Consider the following 12,518-nt stretch of genomic DNA (forward strand, 5'->3'; position numbering starts at 1 on the left):
GACCCCCCCCCCCAGATCTGTGCATGCGATGGGGGAGAGGTGGGTGTGCACTGCCTGCTGTGGACTTGGGCTCCTCAGCCTGCTGCCCTCCCCTGGGGCCTCCCTCAGCCAGGTGGGTGTGACACAGCCAGGTGGATGTGACCCAGCATGGCAGAGCAGGGCCGCCCAGGAAAGCTGCTTGCTGCTGTGAGCTCTGTGCTGTCTTGGCAATGCATCCCCTGTGCATGCAAGGGAAGCGGCACAGGGTTGTGCCCCTCACTACTATGTGCAGAGGATGCCTCGTCAGGGCAGTGCAAAGCTTGCAGCGGCAAGAAGCTTTCCTGCAGCAGGGAGGGTGCCAGGCTCTGCTCTGCTGTAGCAGCTGCCGACACCTCCTGCTGGGGGCAGGGTGCTGTGGACCCGGGTCCCATGCCCCATAGCTCTGGCAGCTGGGGGCCTCTCCTGCAGGGCTGGGGGGCAGGGGCTGTGGGTGGGGAAGTAAAGGGTACCAGCAGGGCTGTGGGACTGTGGGAGGGGAAGTGGGGCTGCGGGAGGCTTTTCAATTTAATCACAGATTTTGGGGGTTTTGTCAGAGAATTTGCAATTATTTATCAGGGAAAACCAGGATCCCTGGTGATCAGAAACCAGTTCAGATCAATTTGGATGGATGTAGTATCAGACTTAACTAATTTAGATTAAATTGGTTTATTAAACTTCTGTCCTGGATCCTTTTTAGGTTCAAGTTAGAATCACAGCCCCCCAGCATCCCAGGATGCTTTGCCTCCCCCGCAGACCCTCCCCTCTCAGGGTGGACAGGTTAGCCTTTGCCCAAGTTGTCTGCTTCAGCTGAGCAGGGAGGCATGCTCTAGCATCCCCAGGCTGCTGCCATGTGGCTGCATTTCCAGAATCAAAATCAATGTCTGTTCCATTGCTAATCAATTCAATCTGTGCAGCTTAGACTAACCTGCAAAGACTGAACTGACAGATTCAGCTTCAGGCTTTTTGACTGTCTGTACTTAGACCAATTTTTAAAAATTAAAATGAAACTAAACCCTGTCAAAAATAAAACAGAGAGGGCTAGTAGTCTTGGAGTGATGTTGTAGCCATGATGGTCTAGGAAATATAAGAAAACTGTTTTGCGTGCCCCCCCCCACACACACACCCACTCTCCTTCATTGGAAGACTAATATAATTCTCACTATGTAAATGATGAGTGAGGCTGTCTGCAATAAGTAAAATTAATTCCCTTCCTATTTCTTTAAGTGAAATATTTGCAAGTGATGGAAACATGCTCTCTAGGCTCACAACAATTTGCCTGTATCATGCATCATTTGTTGATTAGACTGTTGGTGTTGTCTGTTCCTCAGGCCTTTGAGTGTGTTGACAAACAGTTTTCTTTCCAAACATACCAGATTTGTGTATACGTGCATCAGTTAGAAATTACAAGATACATAATTCAGTGATATACTGAAAAAAAACTACCCTTGCAATAAACATTTAGCCTTTCGAGCAGCTTCAGATTTCCAAGTGTCCTTTGATGCCTGTATGCCTTTGAGAGTGTGAGTGGCCCGAGAAAGTCAGCAAGAACCGTTTTCTGATCCACAGCCCAGAGTTCACATATTTATCTGGGTCTGCAGCCATCTATTAATAGAACATACCGCATTTCCTTCACATAAAATACGAAGAGCACTTTGCTGAGAAAAAACCTGCTGCGCCTTTCTGTCTTTGGGACCAGCTCATCACCCAGCTAAAATTAAAAAGTGAAGTCAGGCAGTTCTTGCACTCTATTTTTAAACTGCTTTAGTATATGCATGTGAGTGTGAAATCTTTCTTTAGGACTCTACTAACTTAATTATCCACTTATTCAAAACATTCCCTCATCAGATTACAGAACTATAACTGCATTACTGTATCCTGTGGGTTCTCTAGAAAAGAACAGGATTTTCTGTAGCTGTATGTTGTTTGTCTGATTGGTTTTTATGCCCAGATACTAGTTACATAATCATGTTTTAGTCCTAATTAGAGGCATCACAGAAGGTCATTAAAGATGTCTCTCAAGCAATTCTGGTGAATAGAAATAGAAGAGATTAGCTGTTCAATTTCTCATCAGCTACGAGGCATTACAACTACAGTTGTAACATTTTCCCAAACACGCTTTTTTAAATAAAAATTGCAATTAGTTTTGAGAGAACTTCATTTGAGACCAGTAATTGACATTGGAAGTGAAATTTTTGTTTGGATTTAAATGGACTTTTTTGAGCAACTCCAAAAATTGATTTTCTACATTTGTGGAGTTTTGTTTTTCTCCTTTCTCAATTATTCGTTGGTTTCTTAAAAGGAATAGAACAAAATATGTTTAAGATTAATTTTCTTTCCTGCTGCTTTTTTCAGCTCTAAAACTCTTCAAAACAAAAGCTTTGTATGGGTTACAAGTGAAAGGAATAATCAAATACTAACTTTACTATTCTGACATTTAAAAAATGCTGTTAACTTCAGAAAAATTGAAGAGTGGCAAAGTTAGTGTCATTTTTCTGGGGATGGTAGTTTGTCCGAATTTGCAGATGTTTTGAAAAAGGGAATAGAAAAGAGGGAAAAAATGGGGAAACCCAGATAATCAAATTGTCTGTTTTGGATATTTATTTCAATTGATGCTACACAAAATATAGGAAAATTAATACTCAAAATTGTGTTTTCTAAGAAATTAAAAATGAAAATTTCAAATGTAAAACTGAAAATTTGTGTCCAATTTGAAAAAAAATCAAGCAATATTTTTTCTTGCAAAAAAATTAGAAAATATTTCCAAAATAATTTAGAAAACTTTTCATGTGCAGCATTGCAAGTCGCTCTGTTTAGACTTATTATCAGTCTGCTGTCTTTAAATATGGGTATTTTTGGCCCTAGCTGCCATCAAAATGAATAGGAAACCCTCTGAGTTTACATAGAGCAAAATGATTTCTCCCCATATTCTTAGTAGGTGTGTTACCTAGTTTTACAGTGCAGTATGTGATGTAATATCCAGTCTGTTCCAACAGCTATTGAATAAGCTTGAATCTTGAATCCTGTTCATAGTGGACATCTTTCCTCCTTTAAATCTCTTCTCTGCACAATGCTTATAAGACACTATCCAGTTAACAGGGTGGATTTCATTTACATCAAATAGATTTAAAATCATGATTTAAATTACAATTTAAATCACTGGTAAGGAAGCCACAATTTAAATTATTGTTTTCTACTAAAAGTGCATTCTTGTGGTTTAATATCCTTTACTCTTTTAACTTCTTCAAACTTTGTACTTTTAGAGAAAGGTAAGGGCTTGACTGTGTGTACGCATACTTGCAGAGAGACAAGAGGGCTGAGGGGTAGGTAATCAGGTCTGTTCTCTCATCTCCATATACTGCTGTTACAAGGATGTTATCTCTGGAGACCCAGGTCCACAGTTTGAGAACTGAAATTAAGCATTACACCAATGCTTAATGGGATTTTCTAGACTGAGCACTAAGTCCCATTGGGTAGAGTGGATTTCTTTAATCTTTACTAATCTATAGTGGAGCCTCTGGGAGCTCCATAAGATCGGGCCCCTAATATAGTCTGTGGCCTATTGTGACCTATTTATAAAACTTTTCTAAAAAAGCTGCATGAATATATTGTCTCAAATAGTATATAATTAGAAGTTATAATCCCTATTCCATGAAGATATCTTTGATCTTTAATGTATCTTAACTTATAACTATTTACATAGGTTTATTTTAAAAAAATCTTTAAAAAAATACAATTAAAAAATCTGATTAAAAAATCTGATTTAAAAAAAAAAATCATTGATTTTTATCTATCCTGCCAGTTCATGATAGCTTGAGAACTAGCCTGGTGGTTGATTAATTGCACCTCTGTAGAATCTGTACATACTAATTTACTATCACCCACTTTCATCTGCATGTCTTTCAGCTCCTTGGACACTTTTTGGCGCATGGACTGTGCCAGGGTGGGCAAAATGCAGCCCGTGGACTGGATGCAGCCCACCAGGCCATTCTATCCGGCCCGCAGGGCCCCTAAAATATTTAGAAAATTAATATTTATCTTTCCTTGGCTGCCTATCATGCGGCCCTCGATAGCTTGTTAAAACTCAGTAAGTGGCCCTCCACCTGAAATAATTGCCCGTCCCTGGACTATACTTTGTATTCAGATAGAATCTAGTACATTGAGACTAAAATACTGATTTTAGGAACCCTTGTATTTTGATTATGTATGGGATGGTATCATACTTTATTGCATACAATATGTCATGGAATATAATATGCACTTTGTTACTGAAAGAATGAAGAAGAATGATTTTTCCAGAGTTATGGCTGCATAGAGCAGGAACAGAGGTCTGATCTTCAGCTAACTCACCCTCCCATTTCTTGCTTAACTAAAGCTGAAAAACCAGCTGTTTTTGAAGACTGGTCTCCATAAGTGAGTCTATGATTTTGAAAAGTGCAAAAGACTTTCCAGGACTGTGAAATAGGAGACAAGATGAGGAACAGCTAGTAGATGGCAAGATTATCCTAGGAAAGGTTACCTTGATTCACGGAACGTCAAGATAATTAAAAAGGAGATACCATCTTTAATACCCGTTGAGTGAAGAAGCATGAGCTATGGATAGTAATACTGCAGCTGCTGCAGTGTGGAGCAGGACTCAAAGCGGGGTGCTTCTATCCCAGGCAGAAAATCAGTTTCCCCCTTTAATACACACACCTCAATTTTGGGTGGTTGATAGGGGGTGGGCTGAGGAAGTATATGTTATATGGGACGAAATATGATGATAAACTGTAAAGTGACAAGGAAACTCTTGTTTGCCCATATATGTCATATATTTTATTTATATTCATCTAATGTCTGTGAGTGCTGGCTGAGATATTGATAGTCTTAGTTAAGAATCTTTTCTTTAGATCTGTTTGCCCACTGCTGATGTTCAGGTAGTTGCAAGGCACTCTGGGTGATTTTGCTTTAATGCTATTCTGATGTGGTGCAGAAAAGTAGGTTTTGAAGGTTGTTTCCCATTGTATCTCAGTGCTCCTGGAAGGTGTGTTAGTAGGGATGAATAGGCTTACGTTTGAGCTAAGAGTAATTGGGTCCTGAGAGCATTTTCTTTTGGGCTGGAAGTGCTGAATGTTGGTGATGCAGGTTCTCCTATATCTCTTTGGAAATATAGGTGTAATAACAGCTGTTGCTTTCCTATCACCTATTCATCCTGTACTGCTTGATTCTGTGCTTTCCCTTTTTCTGGCTTGAAATGGTAAATCTCTCAGCACAAAGATATGCGTGGCACATTTGCATCTTGTCACAGAATGTATGCACTTTTCCCACAAACAGCTTCATTCTTTCATGAATAAAAGTTTCATTTTCAGACTTAAATCTGAACAATGAGATGACTTGAGCGGCAGGTTTTTTCACCCTGTTATTTATGCCCACCAGCTTTCCAACTGCTGGCTGTGGTCCAGACTAATTAAATATTACTTTGCTGGATTATTAACAAAATGCTACTTGACAGTGAATGGAATGAGCTTTCCTTCGTAACATACACATTGTAAAAGAACGTGAGTTTTGAGAGTTTTCCATCTTGATTTCACCATGAAACACAGGCCCTTTGTGACCATGGAAGCAGTGGAACGTGGATATTACATGCATCTGAGAGCTCCCCAGTTCTCTACTTCCATCCATCAGAAGACCACATGATTCATGTTTTTCAGCAACAGTTGGTAAGAGGAGCAGCAGCGTGACCCAGCACCCCAAGACGTGTTAAGCCTGAGTTAGGCAGCTCAGTAGTGGACTGAAGTGATAGCCTTAAATCATGCTCCCCCTGGAGAATTTGCTCACTACAAATATGGTCTTTTGTAACTTGTTCTGTGTAAGATAGAGAGAACTCTTACATTTTCATTAACAGGAGAGATGCAGTCAAAATACGAATGCTAAATTACAACGTAAAACTTAGGCAGCTATACATTTACTAACACAATTCTACTCGGCTAATAAGGATAAGTTGATTATTTTTATCAGTTGCCTTTTAAAATTAAGCGGTTGATGCTCACAGTATATATAACCAATAGCTTGTGTTAGTGTGTCCAGTTCATTCAGCAAGTGGAAAGCGAATGGTGTGATTATAGTGAAGAGAATAATGGGCGTTTATAAACAATTAATTAAATTAATTTATTTAGCCAGCTAAATGAAGTGTTTTGTGGTTACCACCATCTGTTTTAAATACCTTACTGGCTTTAGCTTGCAGTACAAAAGATGCTTTAAATTCTCTAATGTCACTTTTGAGAGAGAATTGGATTAAATTACCAGAGAGCTAGAAACCATAGCTTCCTTTTAACAGCTTGAAAATTTTACGCATTTATTCAAATGCCGTACATTTTTACATGCACAGATTCATTACCCAAATTAAATGATTAAATGATAAAAATCCTTCTGACCTTTTCTTCATTCTGTTGGCAGTGAAGGTATGCAAGTATTATAAAACACTGGTGTTTTACACTTCCCTTCGAAGTCAAAGCTGTACGATGTACTTAATTTGTTACTTTTGGAACTAGGAATTTTAGCCTGTACAATCTGTTTGGAACTTAATATTGGCCATGGGTCTATGAATTCTGTCTCTCAGTAACAGTCTCCCTGGTGTAGAGCTTAGGCAAATTGCGGTTAAGAAACACTACAGCTGTCTTCAAGAAGAGGTGAAGAGGGGCAGCTGGATTTAGACAAAGTGCTGAAGTCAGGAGACCTTCATTCTGTTTTTGGAGATGACAACATTTCCCTACTTTTTTAAAGCACTTTGAGAGTACAGGCTAACATTGAACATATGGAAGCTAACACTGGGAGTTTCCCCTGGGTTGGTAGAAATTCACATTATAGCATGATGTGTAAATGCCATTCTCTGCTCCCAAAAATGGTGCCGCACCACATTTTATTTCAGTCACAGTAATGTAGCTCAGAATAATTTACATTATTCAATTTGTGTAATCAAAATGGGGCCTATGCCATTTCCCCATGGGGTTAATAGTTTTGCTCACTTCCATTCATTTGCACTGGGATTTTGTCAGAGATTAACTTTTTCAAGATACGTTTGCTGTGGTCCCAGTGGCTGATTTAAACATCTGAGCTGTGTGATTATTTTTCTTGAAAAAATAATGTGAGACTTCAAATGGATCTCACTAAGGGATGGAGATCTTAGCATTAATTTCAAAATGTAATTATTAAAATTGAGTTTGGTTCAATACAAAAATGCAAAAAAAAGAAACGGTAAAAGAAAAAAATTACACACTTTCCAAATCTGTAAAATTGTATCAATAAGCAGCAACTACACCCATTTAAGTTGGTGGAAGGTTCCTATTACATTAATTAAAGTATAGTCTTTTAGAGATTTGAAGTTTGAATTGACATTGGCCTCGCACCCTAGAAAAATACATACCTTTTCTTTCTGGACAGAAGTGATCAAACCACATGTAATCTTAAACTGACCTTATTTTATTAACAACCTATTTTTTAGGAAAAGTGACACCTATTACTATGTAACAGAATAAAATAACCAGTTGTACAACTTGTTAATTATTAGCATTTGTAAAAATAATATACTGTAGATGTTTCAATATAGCAAGACTGGATTGTGTTAAGTATGGTTTAAACAGGGACTATAGATTCTTACCCATTACCTAGATTAGCTTTTGAGACTCCTTTGTTCCTATGGGTTCTTTACCTGCTGCCTCTTCCAGCACTGTCCCTCTCCCATTTTTTACCTTTGTACTCAAATCAACATCTCCATTTTATACACTGGTCTGTGCATGTCCTTTTACAGCGTCTGATAAAGCGAGCTCCAGTTCATGAAAGCTTATGCTAAAATAGACAGGCTCGTATAGATGTGCAGAGAGTCAGCTCCAATGCACTGTAAGTCCAGTGCATCAGAGCAGACTCAAGTCTGCTGGAGCATGGAACTTGGCACGGTCCAGCAGCCTCCAGCATCACGTGTATCAGTGTCCCGTCACTGAGACAGGACGATAGGGTGCTTTGAACTAAAGCTGGTTTTTGCCGCCATTTTTCAGCAGGGGGGTGCTGATATATTTGACACTTGCACACTTTCAATTAGGATGGCACTGTAGTTAAGACACCCTCCTCCCCTGCCTCCCAGAGCATGTCTATAAATGCCCTTAGTCTATAAGGTTCAAAATACCCTCCCTTCTGCTTAACTTCAGACCAGCACAGCTACCTAGGCCTCTCAGTATAGGAAGAACCAGTGATGAAAGAACCAAAGATAATGAGTGACAGCTCTGTGAAATATAGCATTAGTTAAATTATGCAGTGTCAATGAAATAAAGAGTACCGTACTAGTATTATGTTAATAAATGGAAGATGTATAGCCATTTTAATTTAATCAACATAGGTTATTTCAGAAAAAGCATTTGCATTATTTAAGTATTATTATTCACAAATGTTCCACACTGATATGACTGTTCCTTTGTTTTCAAAATAATTAAAATGGTGATATCCTTCCAAATACCCTGCATTGATTTAAAAAGGGGTTTGTGTTAGGTTAGGAATTCTTTTACTACCTTTGGGTGATCTTTGGTTCAAAGCATGAGGTTTAAGGTGTCAAGTAATAAAATTAATGTGCTCTTTCTATGTGCTTCCCAGATCCTATCTCATGCTTTGGCTGCCCTGTCAGTTTGGAGCTGAGATTATAGCAAGTGCTTTGGACAGTTAGATGAGTGTGCTGATGAGTGATTTATTTATTTATTTAAAGCAATGTGGATGTATGACATCCTTGGCATCAGTTATAGGTTATTTGGTTTGTGCACTGAATTGTGCTGCAAGGTTAAATTTAATGAACTTTCATTACATTTATTAAAAAAATTAGCGAAACTTTTTGGTTAGTAATCGTAGGAGCGGCATTATTAACACTAACATTTTAAACCAATATGTCATAGAACACATAGGCTAAGTCCAGACAGTCCAAAAGCCTGAGACTGAGTTGATTCAGTCTTTGTGGATTTCTTTAAGTGGCATAGATTGAATCGATAATGAACAGAACGGACGTTTACTTTTGAGTTGGGAAAGGCAGGCGAAAGCCTGCACTGGCTCAGATCAAAAGACACGGGGTGCTAGAGTTTGCCTTCTAGCTTGCCGGCCATTGCTGGGCCATCCCCGGCTTACTAGCTGTCACACACTCTCAGCCCCCTGCTGTACCCCTGCAGCAGAGAAATCGTCCCTCATCCCAGCCGGCCCTGAGCTTGGGTGTCTGCCTACATGGGGGGAGCCCCAGGCCTCTGGAGGGTTTCCCCTGGCCAGCCTGAGATCTCCCTGAGCTGTGATCTGCCCAGCTGTGGAGGGGGGAAAGGTGAGAGTAATTTCAGCCTCTGCTTCCCACTGCCATGCCAGGCCAGTACAAGTCACTGATGCACAGCAGGAAGGGAGAAAAGAGTCCCTGCTCCTAGGGCTAGCGGCCGAGTCCTGGTCAGCCCAGCTGCAGGGGGCAGGTGCTTCCCTCTCTGCGTACTGTTTTTTGTGGGTTTGTGTATTTAACACGGGTCCAGTTCTTTACTTTTATGTTTTCCCCTACTGTGCTTATAGGTAAACCAGCCTTTGGCCTTCGGCATTTGAGTCAAAACTTCAAGTGGCAAGTAGTAGGTGAACCAGCCAATTTTTTTCCAGTAAATAGTAAATCCACAAAAAAATGCAGTTTTAGCCAGGGAGGAGTAGGGAGAGAAATCAAAATTGTTCACACATTTCAGTCATCTCATCCAAACTTTCATTATGGAGCAGAAACAAAGAGCCTGGACTCTGCCTTGGAAAGCTGGCAATTTGGTAGGTGAAGAGGACTTTACAAATCAGCACTATTAGCTGCTGGGTTGCCTGCTACTGTATTTTTCATTAGCAGAATCTGGGGTATTTGATTCAGTTCACTCAGCCTTAAGCGTAGCTCCAATTAATTGTAGTTACAGTTGAAGTTGTAATATTCACAGTATGTTCCCTGCCATATTGTCTTACCCAGTCAGTAACTTAGATCGTCATCTCTTTGGGAGGGAAAAACCCCTACTTCTGAGTGTGCTGTAATGAAGTAACAATATTGTAGATACCATAACAAGATATGGCCAACGTGGGGAAACTTCCAGTTGCCTTGCTAGTCATGGAAAAATTTTGTACCCCAACACCTAATTTATGTCCACATTGATGAATTAACTGATTCAATATTAAAAAGAGGCTTACATTAAAACATAGTCTGACTTGCAAGTAGGCTGGAAATTAAATTTCAGATTTTTGAAAATATATTTATTCAAAGCGATATCCTGCTTAGTAAGGCAGTCACACATGATACAAATCACTCTTCAGGCATTCATGATGGAGCTCAAATTGGTTATGTTGTTAGTCAGAAGAGATTCAGGCAACTTCAAAGTATTTGTGGTTTTCTGACAACATGTTCCAGATGGCGGGATATGAGGTAATTTATATGGTATCATACACTTTGCTACTGTGCATGCAGTCTTATCCAGCACATAACCACAAGCCTTGTAGAAACTCGTTGGGATAATACAACTATCTTTGAAACATTCTTTATTATGTTATGAAAACTACAGATTAACAAGTCACTGGTTGGTGAATGCAAGAAGATTGATTACTACTTAAGGCTGTCACATAACTACATAGCTAAACTGGATTAACTAGTTCAAACTAAACTAGAGTTGATTGATTCCATTCTTCTAAGGTCAGTAAAGTAATTCATGTCCATTGTATAGTATATTTTGTTAACAGTATAGGATATTAGCAGATATTTGCAGTGTTTTGATGTTGTTCTTCAAAGAGAAGTAGCAGTAAAACTTTTTTTTGTGTTGGCTTGAAATAAAATTAAATTGCTGGCATCACTGTTAAGGTAGACATACAGGCTGATATCAAGTTAACTGCAATTTGCAGTTGCTCATAATTCTCCTGGAGTCATTACAGCAATGTTGTTTACTAACTGATGCTTTTATTAGGCTGACAAGATTCATACAGCTTTTTAAAACTAGGCACCCTTTGAATGGTAAGAATGCATCAAATTTAAACAGACATTTAGCGCAGGATTTTCTAAGTCATCACAGATGGTGTCAGATGAGTCATGTAGCCCAACTATGGATACGTGTTGATCAAAGTTTTTGGGTTGTAGGGCTCAGTGTCCTCCAGGGCTGAGTACAGACAGTCAAAAAGCCCAAGGCTGAATCGATTCAGTCTTTTCAGGTTAGTCTAAACTGAAGATATTAAACTGAGCAAAAACTGGACAGACATTCACTTTTGATTCAGGAGATGCAGCCACATACCTGCAGTGGCTCAGGCCAGAAGCTGAGAGGGCGCTAGAGCACACAGCTCTCTGGCACATAGCCAGCATGGGCTGTGCTTGTTCTCTTCTTCCTGCTGCCCCCAAAGTCACTGGGATTTGCAGTTCAGAATTACAGCAGCAGGACTCCGCAGGATTGCTTATCACTTCCTGTTCCTGCTTCCAGGTGCCTCTGAGATTTGTAGTTCACAGTAGCAGTAAGTTTTTAGCAGGGCAGGGTAGCTCTGTACTTTGGTGAAGGGGAGCTTAACTCCTCTCCCTGACCCCAGACAGGGTTTGCCTAGGGGGGCAGGGGAGCAGTTGCTACCCCCACTTGTGCAATCCTTCTCTGCTGGAGCAGACGACCTAGCCCAGCCCAATCCAGGGCATGCTGGGGGACTGTGATTTAACTTAAACCAGGAAGAGGTCTAGGACAGAAGTTGCCCAAACCGGTTTGACCCAAATCAGTTAAGTCTGATACCAAATTCAACCAGATTTATTTTAAAGCAGTTTCAGCCATTTTGAAATGGGTTTATGTGCACCGAACTTCTGTTCTGTTCTGTTACAGGTTTAAACCAGTTTCTGATTACTTAAACTGGTTTATGTGTAACTTTGGTCTGTAGCAAAATTGTTATCAGAAATAATAGAAGAGTCTTTAAATGGTTCCCTTACTTCTTCCACAGGCCCATCTACTTAAATCAGGTACAGGAAAGGGGACTGGAGTAAGACTAAGAGTTGGGAAGAGGTGCACATTTCTTGAGAGCATTGCACAACCTCTGAGAGAAACTTCTTAAAAAATATGCTGTGATTGTCTGCTTCATAGTTCCTTGCAGCTTCCTTTGAAGCATCTGGTAGTGGGCACTGCAGGATTCTGGGCTAGAACCCCTTTCGCCCCCCCCAGTCTAACATGGCAATTGTTATATAATTGACTTGTATTTCCAAAGTAGAAAAGGGGGTTTGGAATATGAGTAGGATTCTCACTCCTAAAAGCTCATTTACCATAATTACAATTACAAAAAAGTGCATCATATTCAACTGCAACTGTTGTCCCTTCTTAATTTCTCAGATGTTTGTTATCATGCATGGCATTGCACAGCTGTGAAATGTTTTTATTTTCCCTTCACCATATGCCTAGGGAGTTGCATAATTCAGTGCGGAAATGTCGTCTTATAGAGGAAAAAAAGAGCTATGTGATGAGCATGCCTTTCTTTTTTTTTTTTTTTTTTTTTTT

General features: G+C 39.8%; 1 protein-coding gene across 2 annotated transcripts in view; it reads left to right on the top strand.

The window, feature by feature from the left end:
- Window positions 1-12,518, top strand: part of RBM20 (RNA binding motif protein 20) — a 135,205-nt gene that overhangs the window by 492 nt on the left and 122,195 nt on the right. For both annotated transcript variants that reach the window (XM_019502791.1, XM_019502792.1), the window contains exon 2: window positions 5,618-5,619. The gene's annotated coding sequence lies outside the window, so the exon portion shown is untranslated. The remainder of the gene's footprint in view (window positions 1-5,617; window positions 5,620-12,518) is intronic.

This window comes from Gavialis gangeticus, unplaced genomic scaffold (genome assembly GCF_001723915.1).
Source record: "Gavialis gangeticus isolate Ggan-Ray unplaced genomic scaffold, GavGan_comp1, whole genome shotgun sequence".
Taxonomy (NCBI): domain Eukaryota; kingdom Metazoa; phylum Chordata; order Crocodylia; family Gavialidae; genus Gavialis; species Gavialis gangeticus.